Source organism: Tursiops truncatus, chromosome 2 (genome assembly GCF_011762595.2).
Source record: "Tursiops truncatus isolate mTurTru1 chromosome 2, mTurTru1.mat.Y, whole genome shotgun sequence".
NCBI lineage: Eukaryota > Metazoa > Chordata > Mammalia > Artiodactyla > Delphinidae > Tursiops > Tursiops truncatus.
The window spans coordinates 174,405,556-174,417,808 of NC_047035.1; the positions used below are offsets into that span (position 1 = coordinate 174,405,556).

At 49.0% G+C, this 12,253-nt stretch overlaps 1 long non-coding RNA gene across 1 annotated transcript; it reads right to left on the reverse strand.

The window, feature by feature from the left end:
• Positions 1–4,435: 4,435 nt before the first annotated feature.
• LOC141277900 (uncharacterized) lies at positions 4,436–10,698 on the reverse strand. The gene is made up of 3 exons (XR_012329773.1): positions 10,507–10,698; positions 9,876–10,039; positions 4,436–6,508 (listed from the first exon to the last, which is right to left on the reverse strand). It is a non-coding gene; the product is annotated as an uncharacterized lncRNA (long non-coding RNA).
• Positions 10,699–12,253: the final 1,555 nt, after the last annotated feature.

The following is a 12,253-nucleotide window of genomic DNA, read 5'->3' on the forward strand; positions in this document are numbered from 1 at the left end:
ACAGGACAGGCCCGTTTCCTCCGTGGAGCGTAAGTCCCTGAAGCTTGGTTGATGGACCACACCGTGTACTCCCTCCATCACGGCTGAGAGGAGAAACCAGGCCACAGAATGTCATGCTCAGACGTGGAGTGGAAACCAGATGGTGAAGCCTGTAGCCTGTGGCAGGTGTGAGGGATGCTCCCAGGTACCAGTTGCAAGGTTGGGCGTTTGTGTAATGACTCTGTGCTTCTAAGCCCCATCCAGTGGCCTCTCTTCAACCCCCTCCAACAGCCTTCTCTGCCTGGTCCCAGCTGTCAGCACACAGGTCAATTCTAGTGCCTGAAAGGTGATCTGCCAGTGAGGCTGAGCAAATGGAAGCATTAGATGTTGGTGAGACTTGCGGTGGAGTTAGCAAAGGTGGCCAAAGCAATGCGCCATGATATAGTCAGATATGCTTCCAGAGAAATTCTCTGAAAAGGCTCTTTGGAGCCTGGGTAGAGAATAACCATTTAGAGTGGATCTAGAGAACAAAATGCTTTATTCTCTTCCTCAGTTCCAAGCGGAATCCATCCTTGTGTTCATTTATGAATCCATTATTATGTTCGTATATGTATTTCTTCTCAGTGTGCACCAAACTTTTTTCAGCGTGCACTGAACTTTGTTGGCCTTGTGAATATTAGAGTACATTTTATTGGCATTTGTAAGCATTGCAATAAATTAGACATTTAAAAAAATACACATCTCTGAAAATAATTACTGGAGTTTTGGCTAAGGGAGAGGTATCCCCAAGAGAAGCATCAATTTCTTTTGTTGGAGAAAAGGCAAATATTTTTATGAAAACAGTGCTCACTCCACATAGCGGTAGATGTGGGAGTATACACAAGAGATGATGCAAGTTCTTTTCCCACGCAGCTGAACTGAAAAACAAGACCAATATTTGAACAGCTTATATGTCAAGGAGACATGTGCAGACTCCACTTGTTAAAATAATAATGGTATCGCGGTGCACTGAAGTGGTACTTTCATCTTCAAAGCAATTTATGAACGTTCATGAATTGACTCGGAACAAAAGATCAGAAATTGGCGGGAGGTCCTGGGTATATGATTTTAAGAAGAATGGGTGGGACAGAGATCAAAGAAACAGCCCTCCACCCCTGAGGCTTTGTTAAGTGTCCCTTGGAGCCTAAAAGGAAGCCCGTGATTCTGCCCTGGGGGGTGGTTTCTTCTGCCTGTGGAAGCTGACAGTTCAAAGGCAGGAAGAAAGGTTGTACCCGTTTTTCACCAAAGCCCACTTCCCTAGCCCCGTGTGGTCATGGTCCTAGAACCAGGGTGGGCCAGGAGACACATTCCCCACCAGGGTCCCAAGGACCACCTCACACCCAAAAGAGGGAAGAAATTTCAGCTCCTGATATGGCCTCTACCTCACTCCCATCTCCTTGGGCCAGGATGGGCCGTACAGCTTGGATCCGATGTCATAATAGTGATTCTGGAGGCAGGTAGGGGTGGGAAGGATAGATTGGGAGTTTGGCATTGACATGTACACACGGCTATATTTAAAACACATAACCAACAAGGACCTGCTGGATAGCACAGGGAACTCTGCTCAGTATTCTGTAATAACCTAAATGGGAAAAGAATTTCAAAAAGAATAGATACAGGTATATGTGGAACTGAATCACTTGGCTGTACACCTGGAACTAACACAACATTGTTAATCAGTATAAAATATTGATACTCCAATATAAAGTAAAAACGAAAAAAAGTAGTGATTCTATTTACTGAGAGCCTACAATGGGCTAGGCCCATGTCACTCTTCACTTGGATCAGCCGTTTAATCCACACAACTGCTCTTTGAGGCAAGCACTCTAATTGTCCCCATTGTTCAGATGGAGACAGTGTGGTTAAGTAGCTTTCCGAGGTCAACAGCTACAGGCCGTGGAGCTGGGACCCATTTGCTGGCAGTCAGCCTTCAGGCCTCATACCAGCAACCCTGCACCACGATGCCTCCAAATGACAGAGAAAGAAACCTCAAGTTTCTAAGCTTCAGTATTCTGTGCACAATAAGCTTGTCAGAACCGCAACTCTAGGTTTGTATTCGATTGTTAGGCTGTCCAAGGTTATTTAAGAATGTTGATGCAAAGGGCAAAAAATCATAAGTGGCCTTTGGTACATCACATACCAGGGGTGACAGGGAGTTGAGCAGTAGCCTTTTTTTTTTTTTTTTTTTTTTGTGGTACACGGGCCTCTCACTGTTGCAGCCTCTCCCGTTGCGGAGCACAGGCTCCGGACGCGCAGGCTCAGCGGCCATGGCTCACGGGCCCAGCCGCTCCGCGGCATGTGGGATCCTGCCGGACCGGGGCACGAACCCGCGTCCCCTGCATCGGCAGGCGGACTCTCAACCACTGCGCCACCAGGGAAGCCCGAGCAGTAGACTTTTGATCTTGACTTGCTGAGTCAGGAAACAGTAAGAAGAAATCTTTGAACTGGCCCTCGGTGAAACGTGTGCCTGCTTCCTGGTCCCGAGCCGGCTGCCTGCTCTGTTCGTCCCCAGAGCTGTCCTGCTTGGCCCCGGGCCTGGGCTTTCTATTTGTCCTCTTCCGTTCTGCGGACAGCTGTCACCCTTTGCCCACCTGTCTCTGGGCTGAATGACTCTCAAGGTCCCAGTCACCCTCACTTCCTTCCTTTTTTCTGTTAACCTCACCTAACGATGGTGCCCGGGGGGCGGAGCTGATTCCATGGGCACCCCGTGCCTGGATTTGTTTCCGTGTGTCTTTAATGGAGTGTTTCCGGAGTCCCCACTCTGTGCTGGGCCCCTTGCTGGGTGCTGGGGCCATGGTGTGAATAAGGCAGTGTTGTCATGGCCTTCATGGAGCTTCTGGTCTCAAGGAGTCAAGCATCCCACGCGTGAATGAGCACTAATTTATCAGGGGAAACGCGCCCTATGCGTGACGACTCCAGGGAGCCAGGAGAGCCGATAGCAGCAGGTCCTGACCTCATCTGGGGGTCAGGAAAGGCTCTCTTGAGACGGTGTTTGCGGAGGACGCTGTGGAAGCAAACGAGAGGAAAGAGGGGTGGGGTGGGGTGGGGGGAATCCCGGGAAGAGGCAAGGCCTGAGGTGGCGGGAGCCAGGGGGACTTGACAAAGGTTAGCGTGGCTTGAAGCCAGGGAGGGAGAGGCAGTGGGAGAGCGAAGGGGGGCTGGGCCAGGCCCTGCAGCGTTCTGGGGGTCAGAGGGCAGACTTGGGTTTTAAGCTGAAAAGCAGCGACAAGTCAACAAAGGATTTTCAGTGAGAGGGTGATAGCATCTGATTTACATTTTTAGAAGATCACCCTGGCTTCTGTGTAGAAACCAGCTGCACAGGGCGGGGGCAAGGGATGCCTGAGCAGGACCCCACTGTAGCCATGCAGTGGGAGAGGGTGGGCTTGACGAGGGGTGTCAGAAGGGATGGAGGGCACTGGAGGGATGTTAGTTTCTCCAGGCTCAAGAGAGGGTGTTTGCGTATATTCTCGGTCAATAATAAATGTTTTACAAATGTCAACCATCATCGTGGTTTGGAAATACATAAAGTAACATAACCTCATTAAGGGAAAGAGCATTCCAGATCAAGAGTTGGCAAACCACAGCCCATCTCGTGGGCCAAAGCTGGCCCACTGCCTGCTTTTGTAAATAAAGTTTTATTGGCACACAGCCATGCCCACTTCTTTCCCTATTGTTTATGGCTGCTTTCACCTGGCGAGTTGAGCGGTTGTAACAGAGACCACATGGCCTGCAAAGCTTAAACCACTTACAATTTTACAGAAAAGTTTGCCAGTCCCTGTTCTAGATCTTCATGCTTCCTGTTGACGGAAGCTGGATTTCTTAAAACTTTCTCTCTGGCTTTGCCAGTCCTGAGAGCTATGGGCTCCTCTCTCACTTCTGCCCTTGAGGTGAAGGCAATTGTCAGTCTTCCTGGGTAAAAGGACAGCTGTAGATAAGTGCATACACTAGTTATAATTCTATGTCTTCTTGTTTTACAGAATAAGTAAAAATATAGAAGGAAGGCCGCTGGCCCTGGTACTTTATTTTAGGTTGATGTTATGGGTAAACATACTCAGAATATTTTGACCAGACCCTACAACAGTCCAAGCTGCTGGTAGGCACATTAACAGAGGGTCTGCCCCATGGCTGCTGTCAGAAGCTCCTGGTCATCCAACAGGTGGGAAGCAGTAGCACACCTGTGTCTCACGAAGTGTTTTTAACAATTTTGCCCCTAATAACAGGCAGGTTGAATAGCTCAGGTTTGAAAACATTTCTCAAAAAAAAATGGGAGGATGGGTAGCTACCAGAGAGTTTGAAATGTCCATGTTCCATGAGGCTTAAACAGACAAACATATACGCAAATGCATCCAATCACAGACGTATTTTATTTGATTTTCCAAGAAGCAATGACCATCAACAACTATGGTCAGTGGGAAACTTCGAAGGGCAGAATCCCCAGCTTTATGTGACCATAGAAGGAATTAGAGTGGTGGCCTGGGGACAGCACAGGATTTAGAGGGGACAGAGCAGGATTCACCACTCACTGGCTGCATGAATTGGGGCCATTAGCGAATTCCTCCAAAACCTTAGTTTCCCCACTTGTAAAATAAGGATAATGACAGCCCTAACCTCATAGGGTTGTTTCAACGAATATTCATTGGATACCTACAAGGTTCTAGGGACTGTCCTTGTTTTGGAGACTACAATGTGAATAAACCAGATAATGTCCCTGCCCCTGGAGCTTCCAGGGCATCAGCAGTGCCCAGCAGGGACAAAGCGCTGGGTAAATGAAGCTGGTACAGGTACAAGGATTACCCACCCCACCACATCATTACCCGTCACCACCCGGACCTTGGTAGTAACCCAAGCTTCCAGGCTTGTTGCCATCTGAGAATCGTACACAAACGCAAAGCCGGACTAGGGTGAGGGAGAGGCAACCATCTCAGATGCAAACTTTAAGGAGACCCCAAAAAACTCCAATTAATGAGACATCATCAGAATAAAAATTAATGCAGGGGGCAGAGTCAAGATGGCATACTAGGAGGACGTGGAATTTACAAACAAAGCAACTGACAAAGGATTAATCTCCAAAATATACAAGCAGCTCTGCAGCTCAATATCAAAAAAAAAAAAACAAAAAACACAACCCAATCCAAAAATGGGCAGAAGACCTAAATAGACATTTTCTCAAAGAAGATATACAGATTGCCAACAAACACATTAAAAGATGTTCAACGTCACTAATCATTAGAGAAATGCAAATCAAAACTACAATGAGGTATCACCTCACACCGGTCAGAATAGCCATCATGAAAAAGTCTACAAACAAGAAATGCTAGAGAGAGTGTGGAGAAAAGGGAACCCTCTTGCACTGTTGGTGGAAATGTAAATTGATACAGCCACTATGGAGAACAGTATGGAGGTTCCTTAAAAAAATAAAAATAGAACTACCATATGACCCAGCAATCTCACTCCTGGGCATATACCCTGAGAAAACCATAATTCAAAAAGTCGTGTACCACAATATTCACTGCAGCTCTGTTTATAATAGCCAGGACATGGAAGCAACCTAAGTGTCCATCAACAGATGAATGGATAAAGAAGATGTGACACATATATACAATGGAATATTACTCAGCCATAAAAAGAAACGAAATTGAGTTATTTGTAGTGAGGTGGATGGACCTAGAGTCTGTCATACAGAGTGAAGTAAGTCAGAAAGAGAAAAACAAATACCCTATGCTAACACATTCATACGGAATCTAAAATAAAAAATGGTTCTGATGAACCTAGGGGCAGGACAGCAATAAAGACGCAGACATAGAGAATGGACTTGAGGACACGGGGAGGGGGAAGGGTAAGCAGGGACGAAGTGAGAGAGAGGCATGGACATATATACACTACCAAATGTAAAATAGATAGCTAGTGGGAAGCAGCCGCGTAGCACAGGGAGATCAGCTCGGTGCTCTGTGACCACCTAGAGGGGTGGGATAGGGATGGGGGGAGGGAGATGCAAGAGAGAGGGGATATGGGGATATATGTATACGTATAGCTGATTCACTTTGATATATAGCAGAAACTAACACAACACTGTAAAGCAATTATACTCCAATAAAAATGTTAAAAAATAATGAATGCAAAAGAATCCATGACGAACAAACCATCGAAATTTTAAATAAAAATGGAATCACCTTTGCTGAATTTTCCTTTTGCCTCAGGGTCCAAGATGGCTTGGCCGCAGCTGCACAGACTCACAGCCACAAGTCCGAGTGCGTTGTTCTGCTCTTGGGCACGCACGACCCTGTCCTGGGCTGCAGGCACGTGTCCTCACTTCTTCGTGAAGCATAACCATTAGATGGAACTCCGATGGCTGAGCGTTCCATGTTCTGAAACCTCTTTCCCTTTCCCCTCTTTGGATGCCTCGGAAATGGAGTTTTGCTGTGTTTTGTTTTGCTTTGTCGACATTTGCCAGAACATAAACCAGAGAACTTCCCGTCATTATTGGCTTGGCCTAGGAAAGTAGAAACATAAATAATTGAAATGGCATCCCATCAATCTAGAGACGCAGCCTCAGAGACCTACGGGCCCGGCAGGGGGGACGCGCAGACCTCACAGTCGGGTGGGAAAGAACCCAGCCTTGAGACCTGAAGCAGAAGAGCCTTCTCCTCTCAGGTCCCCGGGCGTCCTGTGAGTCTTCCTCGTCTGTAACACACACACACTCCCACTCACACACACACATAGACACTCACACACATTCCCACACACTCACACACACTCTCTCACACAGACAGACACACACATATACACAGAGACAGACACACTCACACACAGACACACAAACACAGACACACACACATCCATGTTGGCTAATTATTTGTGTTTGCCAGAAAATTGAAACTCACCCTTTTAGGGAGTTAAAACAGCAAAAGTTGAAATGATTTGTGTCACAATCAGTATATGTATTAATGCAGAAGACTGAAAAAGTAAATTGTGTGCGCATGTGTGTGTGTGTGCATGTGTATGTGTGCATGTGTGTGTGTGCATGTGTGTGTGTGAGAGAGAGCAAATCCTCCCAAGAGCACCGAGGACCCTGATGACGTCATCCAGTGGCTATCGCAGTGCAGATGTGGGGTTCAGGGCCGAGCCCCTCGCGGCTGCCGCAACGCCGGGGGCACAGCGAGCAGCCCCCCGTGGATGCTGACATTGGGAGCAGCCCGGGCGTGGCCCGGCTTCTCAGTAACCCGGCCTGCGGACCCAGTTCACCAGAAGGGGACGGTAGGTGTCCAGCGCTTTGCTATAGCTTTTGCTTCCAGGCGCGAGGCCTTCTTTGTTGCAGGCGGGAGAAGTTTCGATACATCACGTCCAAGAGGAGCCCCATGGTGATGAAAGATGGTCCAGCAGGTGAGGGGGCGGGAGGGAAGACTCGGCTTGTCTGCCTTCCCAGGGATGGAAAAGCGCACCTTAGAAATCAGTAGACGGTGGGGGTTGGTCTGTTCATCTAGAAAATTACCTGTTCATCACATGTTCATTACAGCCACTTGTGGTTGGTAATAAACTCAGGAGAGAAACATCCAGGAAGGCTTAGGAAAGTTACCCTGTCACCTTAGAGGCAAGTTACATGTACAATAGCGAATAGAAGAGAGGAGCTTGCTTTGTACGAGACACTGGGGAAAAGATTCCACAGATGGGCCACAGAAGACACCCCACCATTAAAACCAGAATGTTAAATCTACAGGCACAGTGGAGTATGAAAAAAGAGGAATTTTAGGATAGAAATTCTCGACCTGATCAAATAGTCTGTTTGTAATATCAATTTCTCACATGACAGTATTTTGACTTTTTTATTGTGGCAAAATATATAGAAAATTTGCCTTTTTTTTTCATAAACACACTTGTCTGAGTACTTTTTTTTTTTTTGGCTGCGTTGGGTCTTCGTTGCTGCACACGGGCTCTCTCTAGTTGCGGCGAGCAGGGGCTACTCTTCATTATGGTGCGTGGACTTCTCATTGCGGTGGCTTCTCTTGTTGCGGAGCATGGGCTCTAGGCGTGCGGGCTTCAGTAATTGTGGCTTGCGGGCTTCAGTAGTTGTGGCATGCGGGCTCAGTAGTTGTGGCTCACGGGCTCTAGAGCGCAGGCTCAGTAGTTGTGGCTCACGGGCTCTAGAGCGCAGGCTCAGTAGTTGTGGCGCACGGGCTTAGTTGCTCCGCGCCATGTGCGATCTTCCCGGGCCAGGGCTCGAACCCGTCTCCCCTGCATTGGCAGGCGGATTCTTAACCCCTGCGCCACCAGGGAAGCCCCTAAATGTCCCCATTTTAACCATCCTAAGCGTATAGTTCTGTGGCGTTAAGTACCTTCATATTATTGTGTAACCATCACCACCATCCATCTTCAGAACTGTTTCATCTTCTCCAACTGAAATCTGTACCCACTCAATACGAACTCTCCCCCAGCCCCTGGCAACCACCATTCTACTTTGTCTGTGAATTTGACAAGAATTTGACTAGTCTAGGTACTTCATATGAGAGGAATCGCACAGTATTTATCTTTTGTGACTGACTTATTTCAGTTAGCATCATGTCTTCAAGTGCATCCAGGTTGCAGTGTGTGTCGGAATTCCTTCCTTCTTAAGGCTGGGAAATATTCTGTTGTATGCCTCTACCACATTTTGGGTATGCATGCATCTACCGACGGACAGTACTTTGACTTTCAGTCTCCCACATGCTAACGACGTGGAAGGGTGGAAAATAAATGAGGCGTCTGTAATGCACTTTGCATAGCTGGAAGGGAGTCATCACCCCAGGCGGTGAGTCAGTGGGCAAGCTCATCCCAGATGTCACTGCTCACGGCTGGCTTGAGAAGCGATGGAAAAAATGTGACCTAAATGTCCATTCGTAGAAAAACAGATAGGATCAGGGTAATGTGAGTGGTGATGTCAGCTTTTCTGTCAAGAAGCTCCCAGCAACAGCGTCTCGAAACACCAGAAATAATGGCACCGTGGTATGCACTTATCTGACAAAGGTTTACATGCATACACTGAGCCTGCGTCCACTAATAGTGATGACGGTGATATTTGGTGTCGGGGTTGATGATTCTATTTTCAAATTAGTACTGTGTTTATTTCAGAAGAGCTACCGTCTTTCTAAGTGGTGTATCAACGCTTTTAGGATGGAAATGTTCAAAGCGCCAAAGCACTGGGGAAGGAAACAGTGCAGTTCTGCTTTCTCCTTTGTTCCAAAGTCTGCCTTATGAGGGTCCTAGTAAGAGTTAAATTTCTGTTCAGCTAAAAGGGAAGCCAGGAAACGGGGGCTACCAACAGGCTGGCCCTCAGTGGGCAATGGCTTGAATGTGTCAATCAATAAACAAGAGGCATCACTGTCTATCGGCCTGTGATCCTGTCTCTGAAACGTCCCCATCGCCTCTTTCGATAAGAAACAGGCTGCTCCCAGACCTCGCCGCCCTTGGTCCCTCACACACCAGCTTCCCTCCCCGTTGGCCCCCGTTGCAGACTGAATAGGATGCAGGTGTCGTTATTCAGGGTCTGCTTACTCAGCAGAATGGAAGGGGAAAAGAAAAGTTCACTCCACATGTGCGAGGAAGCAAATGGCTCTCCAGGGGGGAGAGAAAACCCCGGCCAGCAATTGTGTAGGAAGAGCTGTGTGCTGGGGGAATTTTTCATTCATATGAGCTAGTGAGGCAGCAAAGGGGTGATTAACATATTATTCACCTCAAATCAGGAACCTAAGGGAACCAAGAGAGGTGGATCCCTTTCCACCCCTCATGGGATCCCCCAAAGAACAGGTCCTGTCGTTTTCCTTTGCGCCTCTATGTTTATTAATAAAGAACTGGACCAATGTAGACCTTTCAGGTGTCTCACTCACCACATCTGGGCTGAGCAGGTGAAACGATTCAGGGTTATCCCCCATCTGGGACAGTTTCAAGCACATAACTCATGGAAGTCTACACCCTTCACAAACTGACCCCATGCAGATCCTGATGCAATGCAGTGGGAATGGCACACATCACCAATGTGGTGTCCTAGTCCCTAGAAGCAAGGGTTGGAAGAATTCCTTTAGAAAAGCCCGCAGTTGAAGAATGCCAAATGTCCTGCTTCACTTTGGGGGACTTGAAATTCCCACCCGGCTATGAGTGAAGACATCCCATGCTCTGTGCTTTCCTGTACACTGTTCCTTCCTGTAGAAAGTTCTTTCCTCACTTCTCCCCCTACAGATCACTTGCTCACTGTTCAAAATGCATCCCAAACTCTCTGCTCCTCTGGGAAGTCTCCGTGGGCCTCGCCAAGCATTGAATTGTGTTATCTCCCCTGATTCCACATCCATTTATTTATAGATACCTCTACTCTGCTGCTTAGAACCTGCTCACTGCACTGAAATTCTCTCTGCCCCTCTCTCCGTCTCTGCCTCTTTCTCAGAAGACTCTGAGTACCTCTGGCCTGGGGACTAACTGCGTGTTGGCAGGAGGTAGCTGTTGAACGAATGAACAGGAACTCACCACGCACCTCCAGAAGGCCACGTGGAACTGCAGAGCTGGGACACAGAAAGGAACAAAGCATTGATCCGCCAGCTTATCAGTTCAGTTGGCTGCCACCTGGCACAGAGCAGAGACCTGAAAAAATGGGATCTAATCAGAAGGGAGGGACTTTAGGCCTCCCAGTGCCTGGGCCCTGCTGCTTTCTCCACCTGCCATGCTCGGAGGAGCCCGCCTGCAGTGGGGTAAGGACACGCAGTCCTCGGTTTACAGGTGTTTCCAACATGAACGTCTGCACCACATGTTTTGGGATCTCCGGGAAGCTCGGCCATCAGACGTCATGCCGCGTTCTGTTCTCGTCTGTCCCCGCCGTGGAGAACCCAGCCCTCCCCCAGCCCCTCTCAATCCGTCACTGCCACCTTCCCCGCGCAAATGCGCCCCTCAGTCTGGAAGCAAGCGGTTCAGCACAGAGCCGGGAACACCTGAACTACGACAGACTTGAGCTAGAATTTCCTACCTGAGATTCTGGTGGCCCCGCAGAGGACCGCTATTCGGGAATAATTCTGTGCTGGGCAAAGACCAGGGGGTCCCCGATTTGTAAACGGGGACTCTTTCCTCAACCCCTTGAGGATGTTTGGACCCAGCAACTGCTGCTCCGGGGATGGGGAGGAGAGGATCGCTGAGGACCACTGTCAGCTGCGGAGCGTTAAACGGTCGCACGTGTCGCACACGCACATCATCACGTCCACACACGCACACGCAGTGCGCGCCCGAGGAACGCGCTCACGTCACACGGGCGCACGGCGCACCGCGCACACCCAAGGGCTTCCGAGACCTGGCTGGGCTCTTCCTACAACTGGCCAGCAGGGGGCAGCATTGCGAAGGCTGAGGTCAAGGACTTCGCGTCAGAGGCGGCGAGGATTAATTAACCCGACAGCCTGCGTCCAGTGCGTATGTGCCAGGCCCCGAGCTGGGTGCTTCGAAGCCCGCGATGAAGAAAACGGGAACACCTCGCCTTCCTGCCAAATCTCTTTAGAGTGGGCTTCATCCAGAGCCAGCCATGTGGCCGCCTGGCTGAGGCAGGAAGGGTAGGGGAGTCGCTGCCTTGGATGCAGACGCTGGGTTTGTGATGCTGGGTGAGCACGTCATCCCCGCCCCTTTCCTGGAACACGTTGTGGCCGACGGAAAAGCATCGCCCAGTAGAACCGTAATGTGAGCCACATAGGCAAGCCGCAGTGGTGACTTTCAGAAAGGAGAAGAAGCAGGTGCCACTAACTTAGTACTGTGTTCTGTTTGACCCAATATACTCAAGTAGTATTTCCATGTGTAATATACAAATACCGAGCTATTTTGCATTTGTTTTTTGAAGCCTTCAAAGCCGAGGCGTAGCTTACGCTTTGACAGTGTACATCCCCGCGAGGACAGCACGCCACAGGGGCTCCTCCGTGTGGAGCAGGCCTGGCGGCCGTGGGAACCGCTGGGCACTCGCCCAAAGCCCACGAGCTGGGAGGAGGGACGAGAAGCTGCTCTGTGCCCAATCCCCACAGTACGAAGCTGGTGTCGTTCAAGACTTGTCACCAAAGGACCACATGCCAGCCAAGCGCATTTCTTTTCCTCTTTCCAGTGTGCCCCCTATACCCTCCTCTGCACACACGCACAGGTACACACACACACAAATACACACAGACACAGACAAACACACACAAATACACACAGACACACACAAATACACACACAAACACAGACACACACACAAATACACACACACACA